Genomic DNA, 17,339 nt, shown 5'->3' on the forward strand with positions numbered 1-17,339 from the left:
AGCAAACTGCTGCACATTCTTCCTAATCCTGTCTAGGAAGTCCGTAGGGGTTTCCTCCGGGTTTTGATGATTACCAAAGGCCTTGGTAAAATTGTGCCCCTTTGGGGCTGCGTGTCTTATTCCTTTTATCCAATATTCCCGCATGTCTCTCATGTTGCGCCGTCCTCCCTCCGTGTTCTTATCCCACTCGGGGTCGGTGAGGGGAAACTTCTGCTCCCCTCCTTCTCCCCCCTCTCTCTCCCAGACCAAGAGCGCAGCTTGTCGTATCATCTGACGCTCCTGGCTAGAGAACAATGTTTTCATGATGGAACACATCTCTTCCCACGTGTAAGTATTCGGACCCAGGAACTGATCCAATTGTTCAGCAAGTCCCATGGGGTCCTCTAGTAGACCCTTCATCTCCCCCCTGAAATTCCGTACTTCAGTACTCGTCAAGGGAACGTTCACATATCCCGTTCTTCCTTCCTCGCCCCCCATGGGCACTTCCCGGAGTGGATTCATTCTTGCAATCGAGACAGGGTTTTGTCTGTGACCCTTTTCAGCTTGAGATCTGGTCTGTACCCCTGAGGTAGTTTGTGATTCCTCCCCATTTTCTTCCCCTTCCCCTGAATCGTCGTCACCCGAAGGAACATTCTGTGGGGCAGACGGGGTCACGTAGGGCGGCGGTAAGTGATCTAAAGGGTCCCATTCTTTCTGCCCTTTCGAGTCTTTATTAGTTACCTGCATTTGGCAAGATATCGTAACCGGCAGCCAACAAAGGGCATAATCACTTTCTTCCAGATTAACATCAGGTTTTGAATTGACATATAAAATGAGGGCTTGCCGGACCCAGTCTTCGTCAGTACCGAATCTAGGCCACCACACTGAGTCGCCCTGAATAGGTTTCTGGGACCACTTTTGACAGTATTTTACCATCTTCCTTTTAGATTTTCCCTTTCTTCCACCCTGATCCCAATTATTTAGCATTTTCCCTAACGGACTATCGTCAGGTACCCCGGGGTATGTGTCATTGTCCCTGTTTAAGCCTACCTTTCCCTTAATCGCCTTAGATCCCTTATTTCCCATTTCCGAGGACTTCGTATTTTTCCCGTGATAATCTATCACAATGTAGCCAATTCCCAGACCTTCAGTCCCGTGATCACCCAGGTTCCTTTGCAGGCACCCCCGGTCTTTGGATTCCTGTGTCCTACGTCTCTGTGACACAAATCACAGGCACCCCGTAGGTACACGTTCCTCCTCAAACACGGTCTCTGCAAAATCCCTCACAGGCGAGCCCCGGTCTCTAGATTCCTGAGTCCCACGTCTCTGTAGAAAAAAAATCCACAGGCACCCCGTAGGTACCCAGTCCTCCAGAAACACGGTCCCCGCAAGTTATTTCTTACCTGGGTTCGGTGCACCGAAATTACTCGATCGTTAACCGTCCCCACTGCCTCGGGTACACCCCTCCTTTGTTTTCCTGAGCCTCCCGGATATCACTCGCTCAAGCTGCGCGGGGCGACAAGCAAGGAATCAGGGACTGCCGAACTCGGCAGGGTGCACCTTCTCCGATATCCTTCCTCAACTCCCCTTGCGGCCGGAGTGTTGATCCCGGATGACGAGCCCCCAAGTTGTTAGAAACGAAAATCGCTTCTCAATAATCGTTCTAGACAAATTCAGGAAAACAAAGTTTTATTAACAAGTCAAGTCTGCAGAGTCGGGTACCCTTGAAGAAAAGGCGCGCTGAGGCTTACAAAGTCTCCCATTATACACAGTACAAGTCCCTCCTCTCCTTGGCTCGAACAAGCCATGAGGTTCACATTCTTAAAAAAATCATTATTCTTATCACAAAGTTTGCAACAAATGGCTCCAGAGTCTCTAAAATTGTTGTTTTTCTCACCCTGTAGTCTTATCAGTCAAAGACTTTAATCTGTAACAGATGTCTCTCGAGTCGTTTCCCTATCCTGGAGTCTTATCAGTCAAGGACTCATCCTTCCCTGCCTGTGTTAATGGTTTCATCAATCAAGGGCCTGTTTGTTTTTACTCTGCTCACAAATTGTCAGCATTCTGCACAATTTACACTATTCTACTTTTGAGTATATAAAATGTTCTAGAAAAGAAACAAAAGTTTTGTCTTTTTATTATAGACCAGTCTGTGGTCCAGACACATCTTAAAGTTTAAACGGAAATTACCTCTCACAATCCCACACTCTCAAGCTCTGTGTTCCAGACCCTTACCCCTGGATTAAACCAGCCTATCCCACTCTCTCAAGCACTGTGTTCCAGACCCTAACCCATGCATTAAACTGGCCTATCCCACAATCTCAGTCACTGTGTTCCAGACCCGAACCCCTGGATTGTCCCGGCCTATCCCACACTCTCAGACACAGTGATCCAGACCCTAACCCTGGATTAATCCGGCCTATCCCACGCTCTCAGGCACTTTGTTTTTGACCCTAACCCCTGGATTGACCCGGCCTACCCCACAGTCTCAGGCACAGTCTTCCAGACCCTAACCCCTGGATTGACCAGGCCAATTCCACACTCTCAGACACTGTGTTCCAGACCCTAACCCCTGGATAGACTCCGCCTCCCACACACTCTCAGACAGTGTTCCAGAACCTTACCCCTGGATTAATCTGGCCGATCACACACTCTCAGAAACTGTGTTCCAGACCCTAACACCTGGATAAATCCGGCCTATCCCACACTCTCTGGCACTGTGTTCAAGACCCTAGCCCGTGGAATAATCCGCCCTATCCCACACTCTCAAGCACTGTGTTCCAGACCGGACCCCTGCATTAAACTGGCCTAACCCACAATCTCAGGCACTGTGTTCCAGACCCTAACCCCTGGATTAATCTGGTTTATCCCACAATCTCAGGCACTGTGTTCCAGATCCTAACCCCTGGAATAATCCGGGCTACCCCACTCTTTCTGGCACTGTGTTCCAGACCGTAACTCCTGGATTGACCAGGCCTACCTCACACTCTCAGGCACTGTGTTCCAGACACTAACCCGTGCATTAATCTGACCTACCCCACACTCTCTGGCAGTGTGTTCCGGATCCTAACCCCTGGACTAATCCGGCCTATCCCACATTCTCAGGCACTGTGTTCCAGACCCTATCCCCTGGATTAAACCAGCCTAGCCCACACTCACAAGCACTGTGTTCCAGACCCAAACCCCTGGATTGACACGGCCTACCCCACACTCTCAGACACTGTGTTTCAAACCTAACCCCTGGATTGACTCAGCCTCCCCCACACTCTGAGACATTGTGTTCGAAACCCTAACCCCTGGATTAATTCCTGAATAAAACTGGCCTATCCCACACTCTCAGGCACATGGTTCCAGACCCTAACCCCTGGATTTACCCAGCCTACCCCAAACTCTCAGGCACTGTCTTCCAGACCCTAACCCCTGGAGAAATCCGGCTTATCCCACACTCACAAGCACTGTGTTCCAGACCCTAACCCTTGGATAAATCTGGCATGTCCCACATTCTCAGGCACTGTGTTCCAGACCCTAGCCCCTGGATTAAACCAGCCTACCGCACACTCTCAGATACTGTGTTCCAGACCCTAATCCCTGGATTGACACTGCCTACCGCACACTCTCAGACACTGTGTTCCAGTCTCTTACCCCTAGATTAATCTGGCCTATCACACACTCTCAGACACTGTATTCCCGACCCTAACCCCTGAATTAATCCGGCCTATCCACACTCTCAGACACTGTGTTCCAGACCCTTACCATTGCATTAAACCAGCCTCCCACACACTCTGAGACACTGTGTTCCAGACCCTAACCCTGGATTGACCCGGCCTACCCCACACTTTCTGACACTGTGTTCAGACCCTAACCCCTGAATTAATCAGGCGTATTGCACACTCTCAGGCATGGTGTTCAAGACCTATCCCACTGCATTAAACCAGCCTCCCACACACTCTCTGACACTGTGTTCGAGACCCTAACACCTGCATTAAACTGGCCTAACCCACAATCTCAGGCACTGTGTTCCAGACCCTAACCCCTGGATTAATCCGATTTATCCCACACTCTCAGACACTGTGTTCCAGACCCTAACCCCTGAATTAAACTGGCCTATTCCACACTCTCAGGCACTGTGTTCCAGACACAAACCTGTGCATTAATCTGACCTACCCCACACTCTCTAGCAGTGTGTTCCAGACCCTAACACCTGGATAGGCCTACACAACACTGTCAGACACTGTATTACAGACCCTAACTCCTGGATTGACCCAGCCTCCCCACACTCTCAGCTACTGAGTTCCAGATCCTAACCACTGCACCTTCCCGGCCACCCCCACAGCCTCAGGCACTTTGTTCCAGACCCTAACCCCAGGATTGACCCAGCCTACCCCACACTCTCAGGCACTGTGTTCCACACCCTAACCCCTGGATTAATCCGGCCTATACCACGCTCTCAGGCATTAAAGCTCCCTAACCTGTGGAATAATCCGGCCTATCCCAACTCTCAGGCACTGTGTTCGAGACCCTAACCTGTGGAATAATCCGGCCTATTCCACACTCTCAGGCACTGTGTTCCAGAACCTAATCCGTGGATTAATCCGGCCTATCCCACTCTCTCAGACACTGTGTTCCAGACACTAACCCCTGAATTAAACTGGCCTATCCCACATTCTCAGGTACTGTGTTCCAGACACTAACCCGTGCATTAATCTGACCTACCCCATACTCTCTAGCAGTGTGTTCCAGACCCTAACACCTGGATTAATAGGCCTACCCAACACTCTCAGACACTTTATTACAGACCCTAACTCCTGGATTGACCCAGCCTCCCCACACTCTCAGCTACTGAGTTCCAGATCCTAACCACTGCACCTTCCCGGCCACCTCACACCCTCAGGCACTTTGTTCCAGACCCTAACCCCTGGATTATTCCGGTTTATCCCACAATCTCAGGCACTGTCTTCCAGACTCTAACCCCTGGATTAAACCAGCCTATCCCACTCTCTCAAGCACTGTGTTCCAGACCCTAACTCCTGGATTGACTCAGCCTCTCCCACACCCTGAGACATTGTGTTAGAAACCCTAACCCCTGGATTAATCTGGCCTATTCCACTCTCTCTAGGCGTGTGTTCCAGACCCTAACCCCTGAATTAATCCGGCCTACCCCGCACTCTCAGGCACTGTATTCCAGACCCTAACACCTGGATTAATCCGGCCTATCCCACACTCTCAGACACCGTGTTCCAGACCCTAACCCCTGGATTGACCAGGCCAATTCCACACTCTCAGACACTGTGTTCCAGACCCTAACCCCTGGATTGACCTGGCCTACCCCACACTCTCAGGCACAGTCTTCCAGACCCTAACCCCTGGATTAATCTGGCCGATCACACACTCTCAGACACTGTGTTCCAGACCCTAACACCTGGATAAATCCAGCCTATCCCACACTCTCTGGCACTGTGTTCGAGACCCTAGCCCGTGGAATAATCCGCCCTATCCCACACTCTCAAGCACTGTGTTCCAGACCGGACCCCTGCATTAAACTGGCCTAACCCACAATCTCAGGCACTGTGTTCCAGACCCTAACCCCTGGATTAATCTGGTTTATCCCACAATCTCAGGCACTGCGTTCAAGATCCTAACCCCTGGAATAATCCGGGCTACCCCACTCTCTCTGGCACTGTGTTCCAGACATTAACCCCTGGATTGTCCCGGCCTATCCCACACACTCTGGCACTGTGTTCGAGACCCTAGCCCGTGGAATAATCCGCCCTATCCCACACTCTCAAGCACTGTGTTCCAGACCGGACCCCTGCATTAAACTGGACTAACCCACAATCTCAGGCACTGTGTCCCAGACCCTAACTCCTGGAATAATCTGGGCTACCCCACTCTCTCTGGCACTGTGTTCCAGACATTAACCCCTGGATTGTCCCGGCCTATCCCACACTCTCAGACACTGTGTTCCAGACCCTAACTCCTGGATTGACCAGGCCTACCTCACACTCTCAGGCACTGTGTTCCAGAACCTAACCTGTGGATTAATCCGGTTTATCCCACTCTCTCAGACACTGTGTTCCAAACCCTCACCCCTGAATTAAACTGGCCTATCCCACACTCTCAGGCACTGTGTTCCAGGCACTAACCCGTGCATTAATCTGACCTACCCCACACTCTCTAGCAGTGTGTTCCAGACCCTAACCCCTGGATTAATAGGCCTACCCAACACTCTCAGACACTGTATTACAGACCCTAACTCCTGGATTGACCCAGCCTCCCCACACTCTCAGCTACTGAGTTCCAGATCCTAACCCCTGCACCTTCCCAGCCACCCCCACAGCCTCAGGCACTTTGTTCCAGACCCTAACCCCGGGATTGACCCAGCCTACCCCACACACTCAGGCACTGTCTTCCAGATCCTAACCCCTGGAGAAATCCGGCCTATCCCACTCTCTCAGGCACTCTGTTCCAGACCCTAACCACTGGAAATCCGGTTTATCCCACAACCTCAGGCACTGTGTTCCAGACACTAACCCATGGATTAAACCAGCCTATTCCACTCTCTCAAGCACTGTGTTCCAGACCCTAACCCCTGGTTAAATCTGGCATGTCCCACAATCTCAGGCACTGTGTTCCCGACCCTAGCCCCTGGATTAAACCAGCCTATCCCACACTCACAAGCACTGTGTTCCAGACCCTAACCCCTGGATTAACACGGCCTACCGCACACTCTCAGACACTGTGTTCCAGACCCTAACCCCTGGATAGACTCCGCCTCCCCCACACTCTCAGACAGTGTTCCAGAACCTTACCCCTGGATTAATCTGGCCGATCACACACTCTCAGACACTGTGTTCCAGACCCTAACACCTGGATAAATCCAGCCTATCCCACTCTCTCTGGCACTGTGTTCGAGACCCTAGCCCGTGGAATAATCCGCCCTATCCCACACTCTCAAGCACTGTGTTCCAGACCGGACCCCTGCATTAAACTGGCCTAACCCACAATCTCAGGCACTGTGTTCCAGACCCTAACCCCTGGATTAATCTGGTTTATCCCACAATCTCAGGCACTGTGTTCAAGATCCTAACCCCTGGAATAATCCGGGCTACCCCACTCTCTCTGGCACTGTGTTCCATTAACCCCTGGATTGTCCCGGCCTATCCCACACTCTCTGGCACTGTGTTCGAGACCCTAGCCCGTGGAATAATCCGCCCTATCCCACACTCTCAAGCACTGTGTTCCAGACCGGACCCCTGCATTAAACTGGACTAACCCACAATCTCAGGCACTGTGTTCCAGACCCTAACCCCTGGATTAACACGGCCTACCGCACACTCTCCGACACTGTGTTCCAGACCCTAACCCCTGAATTTATCCGGCGTATTGCACACTCTCAGGCACGGTTTTCCTGACCCATCCAACTGCATTCAACCAGCCTCCCACACACTCTCTGACATTGTGTTCTAGACCCGAACACCTGCATTAAAGCTGCCTCCCCGCACTATCAGACACTGTGTTCCAGAACCTTACCCCTGGATTAATCTGGCCGATCACACACTCTCAGACACTGTGTTCCAGACCCGAACACCTGCATTAAAGCTGCCTCCCCGCACTATCAGACACTGTGTTCCAGAACCTTACCCCTGGATAAATCCGGCCTATCCCACACTCTCAGGCACTGTGTTCGATACCCTAACCCGTGGAATAATCCGGCCTATCCCACACTCTCAGGCACTGTGTTCGAGACCCTAACCTGTGGAATAATCCGGCCTATTCCACACTCTCAGACACTGTGTTCCAGACCCTAACCCCTGAATTAAACTGGCCTATCCCACATTCTCAGGTACTGTGTTCCAGACACTAACCCGTGCATTAATCTGACCTACCCCACACTCTCTAGCAGTGTGTTCCAGACCCTAACCCCTGGATTAATAGGCCTACACAACACTCTCAGACACTGTATTACAGACCCTAACTCCTGGATTGACCCAGCCTCCCCACACTCTCAGGCACTGTGTTCCAGATACTAACCCGTGCATTAATGTGACCTACCCCACACTCTCCAGCAGTGTGTTCCAGACCCTAACCCCTGGATTACGAGGCCTACCCAACACTCTCAGACACTGTATTACAGACCCTAACTCCTGGATTGACCCAGCCTCCCCACACTCTCAGCTACTGAGTTCCAGATCCTAACCACTGCACCTTCCCGGCCACCCCCACAGCCTCAGGCACTTTGTTCCAGACCCTAACCCCAGGATTGACCCAGCCTATCCCACAATCTCAGGCACTGTGTTCCACACCCTAACCCCTGGATTAATCCGGCCTATCCCACTCTCTCAGACACTGTGTTCCATACCCTAACCCATGCATTAAACTGGCCTTTCCCACGCTCTCAGGCACTGTATTCCAGACCCTAGCCCCTGGATTAATCCGGCCTATCTCACACTCTCTAGGCGTGTGTTCCAGACCCTAACCCCTGAATTAATCCGGCCTACCCCGCACTCTCAGGCACTGTATTCCAGACCCTAACACCTGGATTAATCCGTCCTATCCCACACTCTCAGACACTGTTCCAGACCCTAACCCCTGGAATAAACTGGTTTATCCCACACTCTCAAGCTCTGAGTTCCAGACCCTTACCCCTGGATTAAACCAGCCTATCCCACACTCACAAGAACTGTGTTCCAGACCCTAACCCCTAGATTGACACGGCCTACCGCACACTCTCAGACATTGTGTTCCAGTCTCTTACCCCTAGATTAATTTGGCCTATCACACACTCTCAGACACCGTGTTCCAGACCCTTACCATTGCATTAAACCTACCTCCCACACACTCTCTGGCACTGTGTTCCAGATCCTAACCCCTGGATTGACACGGCCTACCCCATAATCTCAGACACTGTGTTCCAGACCCTTACCCCTCAATTAATCTGGCCTATCACACACTCTCAGACACTGTGTTCCAGACCCTTACCATTGCATTAAACCAGCCTCCCACACACTCTGAGACACTGTGTTCCAGACCCTAACCCTGGATTGACCCAGCCTACCCCACACTTTCTGACACTGTGTTCAGACCCTAACCCCTGAATTAATCAGGCGTATTGCACACTCTCAGGCACGGTGTTCCAGACCTATCCCACTGCATTAAACCAGCCTCCCACACACTCTCTGACACTGTGTTCCAGACCCTAACTGGTGGATTAAAGCTGCCTCCCCGCACTCTCAGGCACTGTGTTCCAGACCCTAACACCTGGATTAATCCGGCCTATCCCACTCTCTCAGGCACTCTGTTCCAGACCCTAACACCTGCATTAAAGCTGCCTCCCCACACTCTCAGGCACTGTGTTCCAGAACTTTACCCCGGATTAATCCGGCCTATCCCACACTCTCAGACACTGTGTTCCAGACCCTAACACCTGGATAAATCCAGCCTATCCCACACTCTCAAGCACTGTGTTCGAGATCCTAACCCCTGCATTAAACTGGCCTAACCCACAATCTCAGGCACTGTGTTCCAGACCCTAACCCCTGGATTAATCCGATTTATCCCACACTCTCAGACACTGTGTTCCAGACCCTAACCCCTAGATTAATCTGGCCTATCACACACTCTCAGACACAGTATTCCAGACCCTAACCCCTGAATTAATCCAGCCTATCCACACTCTCAGACACTGCGTTCCAGACCCTAACCCTGGATTGACCCAGCCTACCCCACACTTTCTGACACTATGTTCCAGACCCTAACCCCTGAATTAATCCAGCGTATTGCACACTCTCAGGCACGGTTTTCCTGACCCATCCAACTGCATTCAACCAGCCTCCCACACACTCTCTGACATTGTGTTCTAGACCCGAACACCTGCATTAAAGCTGCCTTCCCGCACTATCAGACACTGTGTTCCAGAACCTTACCCCTGGATTAATCTGGCCGATCACACACTCTCAGACACTGTGTTCCAGACCCGAACACCTGGATAAATCCGGCCTATCCCACACTCTCAGGCACTGTGTTTGATATCCTAACCCGTGGAATAATCTGGCCTATCCCACACTCTCAGGCACTGTGTTCGAGACCCTAACCTGTGGAATAATCCAGCCTATCCCACACTCTCAGGCACTGTGTTCGAGACCCTAACCTGTGGAATAATCCGGCCTATTCCACACTCTCAGGCACTGTGTTCCAGAACCTAACCCGTGGATTAATCCGGCCTATCCCACTCTCTCAGACACTGTGTTCCAGACCCTAACCCCTGAATTAAACTGGCCTATCCCACATTCTCAGGTACTGTGTTCCAGATACTAACCCATGCATTAATGTGACCTACCCCACACTCTCTAGCAGTGTGTTCCAGACCCTAACCCCTGGATTAATAGGCCTACCCAACACTCTCAGACACTGTATTACAGACCCTAACTCCTGGATTGATCCAGCCTCCCCACACTCTCAGCTACTGAGTTCCAGATCCTAACCCCTGCACCTTCCCGGCCACCCCACACCCTCAGGCACTTTATTCCAGACCATAACCCCGGGATTGACCCAGCCTACCCCACACTCTCAGGCACTGTCTTCCAGATCCTAAACCCTGGAGTAATCCGGCCTATCCCACACTCTCAGGCACTGTGTTCCAGACCCAAACCCCTGGATTATTCCGGTTTATCCCACAATCTCAGGCACTGTGTTCCAGACTCTAACCCCTGGATTAAACCAGCCTATCCCACTCTCTCAAGCACTGTGTTCCAGACCCTAACCCCTGGATTGACTCAGCCTCTCCCACACCCTGAGACATTGTGTTAGAAACCCTAACCCCAGGATTAATCTGGCCTATCCCACTCTCTCAGGCACTGTTGCAGACCCTAACCCCTGCACTAAACCGGCCTATCCCACACTCTCAGACACTGTCTTCCAGACCCTTACCCCTGGATTAATCCGGCCTATCCCACTCTCTCAGGCACTGTGTTCCATACCCTAACCCATGCATTAAACTGGCCTATCCCATGCTCTCAGGCACTGTATTCCAGACCCGAACCGCTGGATTCATCCGGTTTATCCTACAATCTCAGACACTATGTTCCAGACCCTAACGCCTGGATTGTTCCGGTTTATCCCACAATCTCAGGCACTGTGTTCCAGATCCTAAACCCTGGAGTAATCTGGCCTATCCCACACTCTCAGGCACTGTGTTCCAGACCCTAACCCCTGGATTATTCCGGTTTATCCCACAATCTCAGGCACTGTGTTCCAGACTCTAACCCCTGGATTAAACCAGCCTATCCCACTCTCTCAAGCACTGTGTTCCAGACCCTAACCCCTGGATTGACTCAGCCTCTCCCACACCCTGAGACATTGTGTTAGAAACCCTAACCCCTGGATTAATCTGGCCTATCCCACTCTCTCAGGCACTGTGTTGCAGACCCTCACCCCTGCACAAAACCGGCCTATCCCACTCTCTCAGACACTGTGTTCTATACCCTAACCCATGCATTAAACTGGCCTTTCCCACACTCTCAGGCACTGTATTCCAGACCCGAACCCCTGGATTAATCCGGTTTATCCTACAATCTCAGACACTGTGTTCCAGACCCTAGTCCCTGGATTAATCCGGGCTATCTCACACTCTCTAGGCGTGTGTTCCAGACCCTAACCCCTGAATTAATCCGGCCTACCCCGCACTCTCAGGCACTGTATTCCATACCCTAACACCTGGATTAATCCGTCCTATCCCACATTCTCAGACACTGTTCCAGACCCTAACCCCTGGAATAAACTGGTTTATCCCACACTCTCAAGCTCTGAGTTCCAGACCCTTACCCCTGGATTAAACCAGCCTATCCCACACTCTCAAGCACTGTGTTCCAGACCCTAACCCATGCATTAAACTGGCCTATCCCACAATCTCAGTCACTGTGTTCCAGACCCGAACCCCTGGATTGTCCCGGCCTATCCCACACTCTCAGACACCGTGATCCAGACCCTAACCCTGGATTAATCCGGCCTATCCCACGCTCTCAGGCACTTTGTTTTTGACCCTAACCCCTGGATTGACCCGGCCTACCCCACAGTCTCAGGCACAGTCTTCCAGACCCTAACCCCTGGAGTAATCCGGCCTACCCCACACTCTCAGGCGCTGTGTTCCTGAGCTAACCCTGGATTGACCCAGCCTAACCCACACTCTCAGGCGCTGTGTTCCAGACGCTAACTCCTGGATTGACCTGGCCTAACCCACACTCTCAGGCACTATCTTCCTGACCCCAATCCCTGGATTGACCAGGCCAATTCCACACTCTCAGACACAGTGTTCCAGACCCTAACCCCTGGATTGACTCAGCCTCCCTCACACTCTCAGTCACTGTGTTCCAGACCCGAACACCTGGATTAACACGGCCTACCCCACACTCTCAGACACTGTATTCCTGACCCTAACCCCTGAATTAATCCGTCCTATCCACACTCTCAGGCACTGTTTTACAGACCTAACCTCTGGATTGACTCAGCCTCCCCCACACTCTGAGACATTGTGTTCGAAACCCTAACCCCTGGATTAATTCCTGAATAAAACTGGCCTATCCCAAGCTTTCAGGCACTTTGGTCCAGACCCTAACCCCTGGATTAATCAGGCCTATCCCACGCTCTCAGTCACTTGGTTCCAGACCCTAACCCCTGGATTTACCCGGCCTACCCCAAACTCTCAGGCACTGTCTTCCAGACCCTAACCCCTGGAGAAATCCAGCTTATCCCACAATCTCAGGCACTGTGTTCCAGACCCTTACCCCTGGATTAAACCAGCCTATCCCACACTCACAAGAACTGTGTTCCAGACCCTAACCCCTAGATTGACACGGCCTACCGCACACTCTCAGACATTGTGTTCCAGTCTCTTACCCCTAGATTAATTTGGCGTATCACACACTCTCTGGCACTGTGTTCCAGACCCCAACCCTGGATTGACACGGCCTACCCCACACTCTCAGACACTGTGTTCCAGACCCTTACCCCTCGATTAATCTGGCCTATCACACACTCTCAGACACTGTATTCCCGACCCTAACCCCTGAATTAATCCAGCCTGTCCGCACGCTCAGACACTGTGTTCCAGACCCTTACCATTGCATTAAACCAGCCTCCCACACTCTGAGACACTGTGTTCCAGACCCTAACCCTGGATTGACCCGGCCTACCCCACACTTTCTGACACTGTGTTCAGACCCTAACCCCTGAATTAATCAAGCGTCTTGCACACTCTCAGGCACGGTGTTCCAGACCCAGCCCACTGCATTAAACCAGCCTCCCACACACTCTCTGACACTGTGTTCCAGACCCTAACTCCTGCATTAAAGCTGCCTCCCCGCACTCTCAGGCACTGTGTTCCAGACCATTACACCTGGATAAATCCGGCCTACCCCACTCTCTCAAGCACTGTGTTCGAGATCCTAACCCCTGCATTAAACTGGCCTAACCCACACTCTCAGACATTGTGTTCCAGACCCTAACCCCTGAATTAAACTGGCCTATCCCACACTCTCAGGCACTGTGTTCCAGACACAAACCTGTGCATTAATCTGACCTACCCCACACTCTCTAGCAGTGTGTTCCAGAACCTAACCCCTGGATTAATAGGCCTACACAACACTCTCAGACACTGTATTACAGACCCTAACTCCTGGATTGACCCAGCCTCCCCACACTCTCAGCTACTGAGTTCCAGATCCTAACCCCTGCACCTTCCCGGCCACCCCCACAGCCTCAGGCACTTTGTTCCAGACCCTAACCCCAGGATTGACCCAGCCTACCCCACACACTCAGGCACTGTCTTCCAGATCCTAACCCCTGGAGAAATCCGGACTATCCCACACTCTCAGGCACTGTGTTCCAGACCCTAACCACTGGAAATCCGGTTTATCCCACAACCTCAGGCACTGAGTTCCAGACACTAACCCCTGGATTAAACCAGCCTATCCCACTCTCTCAAGCACTGTGTTCCAGACCGTAACCCCTCGTTAAATCTGGCATGTCCCACAATCTCAGGCACTGTGTTCCAGACCCTAGCCCCTGGATTAAACCAGCCTATCCCACACTCACAAGCACTGTGTTCCAGACCCTAACCCCTGGATTAACACGGCCTACCGCACACTCTCAGACACTGTGTTCCAGACTCTAACCCCTGGAGAAATCCGGCCTATTCCACACTCTCAGACACTGTGTTCCAGACCCTAACCCCTGGATTGACCTGGCCTGCCCCACACTTTCTGACACTGTGTTCCAGACCCTAACTCCTGAATTAATCCGGCGTCTTGCACACTCTCAGGCACGGTTTTCCTGACCCATCCAACTGCATTCAACCAGCCTCCCACACACTCTCTGACATTGTGTTCTAGACCCGAACACCTGCATTAAAGCTGCCTCCCCGCACTCTCAGGCACTGTGTTCCAGAACCTTACCCCTGGATTAATCTGGCCGATCACACACTCTCAGACACTGTGTTCCAGACCCGAACACCTGGATAAATCCGGCCTATCCCACACTCTCAGGCACTGTGTTCCAGACCCTAACACCTGGATAAATCCAGCCTATCCCACACTCTCAAGCACTGTGTTCGAGATCCTAACCCCTGCATTAAACTGGCCTAACCCACAATCTCAGGCACTGTGTTCCAGACCCTAACCCCTGGATTAATCCGATTTATCCCACACTCTCAGACACTGTGTTCCAGACCCTAACCCCTAGATTAATCTGGCCTATCACACACTCTCAGACACAGTATTCCAGACCCTAACCCCTGAATTAATCCAGCCTATCCACACTCTCAGACACTGCGTTCCAGACCCTAACCCTGGATTGACCCAGCCTACCCCACACTTTCTGACACTATGTTCCAGACCCTAACCCCTGAATTAATCCAGCGTATTGCACACTCTCAGGCACGGTTTTCCTGACCCATCCAACTGCATTCAACCAGCCTCCCACACACTCTCTGACATTGTGTTCTAGACCCGAACACCTGCATTAAAGCTGCCTTCCCGCACTATCAGACACTGTGTTCCAGAACCTTACCCCTGGATTAATCTGGCCGATCACACACTCTCAGACACTGTGTTCCAGACCCGAACACCTGGATAAATCCGGCCTATCCCACACTCTCAGGCACTGTGTTTGATATCCTAACCCGTGGAATAATCTGGCCTATCCCACACTCTCAGGCACTGTGTTCGAGACCCTAACCTGTGGAATAATCCAGCCTATCCCACACTCTCAGGCACTGTGTTCGAGACCCTAACCTGTGGAATAATCCGGCCTATTCCACACTCTCAGGCACTGTGTTCCAGAACCTAACCCGTGGATTAATCCGGCCTATCCCACTCTCTCAGACACTGTGTTCCAGACCCTAACCCCTGAATTAAACTGGCCTATCCCACATTCTCAGGTACTGTGTTCCAGATACTAACCCATGCATTAATGTGACCTACCCCACACTCTCTAGCAGTGTGTTCCAGACCCTAACCCCTGGATTAATAGGCCTACCCAACACTCTCAGACACTGTATTACAGACCCTAACCCCTGGATTGATCCAGCCTCCCCACACTCTCAGCTACTGAGTTCCAGATCCTAACCCCTGCACCTTCCCGGCCACCCCACACCCTCAGGCACTTTATTCCAGACCATAACCCCGGGATTGACCCAGCCTACCCCACACTCTCAGGCACTGTCTTCCAGATCCTAACCCCTGGATTATTCCGGTTTATCCCACAATCTCAGGCACTGTGTTCCAGACTCTAACCCCTGGATTAAACCAGCCTATCCCACTCTCTCAAGCACTGTGTTCCAGACCCTAACCCCTGGATTGACTCAGCCTCTCCCACACCCTGAGACATTGTGTTAGAAACCCTAACCCCAGGATTAATCTGGCCTATCCCACTCTCTCAGGCACTGTTGCAGACCCTAACCCCTGCACTAAACCGGCCTATCCCACACTCTCAGACACTGTCTTCCAGACCCTTACCCCTGGATTAATCCGGCCTATCCCACTCTCTCAGGCACTGTGTTCCATACCCTAACCCATGCATTAAACTGGCCTATCCCATGCTCTCAGGCACTGTATTCCAGACCCGAACCGCTGGATTCATCCGGTTTATCCTACAATCTCAGACACTATGTTCCAGACCCTAACGCCTGGATTGTTCCGGTTTATCCCACAATCTCAGGCACTGTGTTCCAGATCCTAAACCCTGGAGTAATCTGGCCTATCCCACACTCTCAGGCACTGTGTTCCAGACCCTAACCCCTGGATTATTCCGGTTTATCCCACAATCTCAGGCACTGTGTTCCAGACTCTAACCCCTGGATTAAACCAGCCTATCCCACTCTCTCAAGCACTGTGTTCCAGACCCTAACCCCTGGATTGACTCAGCCTCTCCCACACCCTGAGACATTGTGTTAGAAACCCTAACCCCTGGATTAATCTGGCCTATCCCACTCTCTCAGGCACTGTGTTGCAGACCCTCACCCCTGCACAAAACCGGCCTATCCCACACTCTCAGACACTGTCTTCCAGACCCTTACCCCTGGATTAATCCGGCCTATCCCACTCTCTCAGACACTGTGTTCTATACCCTAACCCATGCATTAAACTGGCCTTTCCCACACTCTCAGGCACTGTATTCCAGACCCGAACCCCTGGATTAATCCGGTTTATCCTACAATCTCAGACACTGTGTTCCAGACCCTAGTCCCTGGATTAATCCGGGCTATCTCACACTCTCTAGGCGTGTGTTCCAGACCCTAACCCCTGAATTAATCCGGCCTACCCCGCACTCTCAGGCACTGTATTCCATACCCTAACACCTGGATTAATCCGTCCTATCCCACATTCTCAGACACTGTTCCAGACCCTAACCCCTGGAATAAACTGGTTTATCCCACACTCTCAAGCTCTGAGTTCCAGACCCTTACCCCTGGATTAAACCAGCCTATCCCACACTCTCAAGCACTGTGTTCCAGACCCTAACCCATGCATTAAACTGGCCTATCCCACAATCTCAGTCACTGTGTTCCAGACCCGAACCCCTGGATTGTCCCGGCCTATCCCACACTCTCAGACACCGTGATCCAGACCCTAACCCTGGATTAATCCGGCCTATCCCACGCTCTCAGGCACTTTGTTTTTGACCCTAACCCCTGGATTGACCCGGCCTACCCCACAGTCTCAGGCACAGTCTTCCAGACCCTAACCCCTGGAGTAATCCGGCCTACCCCACACTCTCAGGCGCTGTGTTCCTGAGCTAACCCTGGATTGACCCAGCCTAACCCACACTCTCAGGCGCTGTGTTCCAGACGCTAACTCCTGGATTGACCT

This window comes from Chiloscyllium plagiosum, unplaced genomic scaffold (assembly GCF_037043375.1).
Source record: "Chiloscyllium plagiosum isolate Xiang-an unplaced genomic scaffold, Cpla_swu_hap1 HiC_scaffold_43, whole genome shotgun sequence".
Classification (NCBI taxonomy): domain Eukaryota; kingdom Metazoa; phylum Chordata; class Chondrichthyes; order Orectolobiformes; family Hemiscylliidae; genus Chiloscyllium; species Chiloscyllium plagiosum.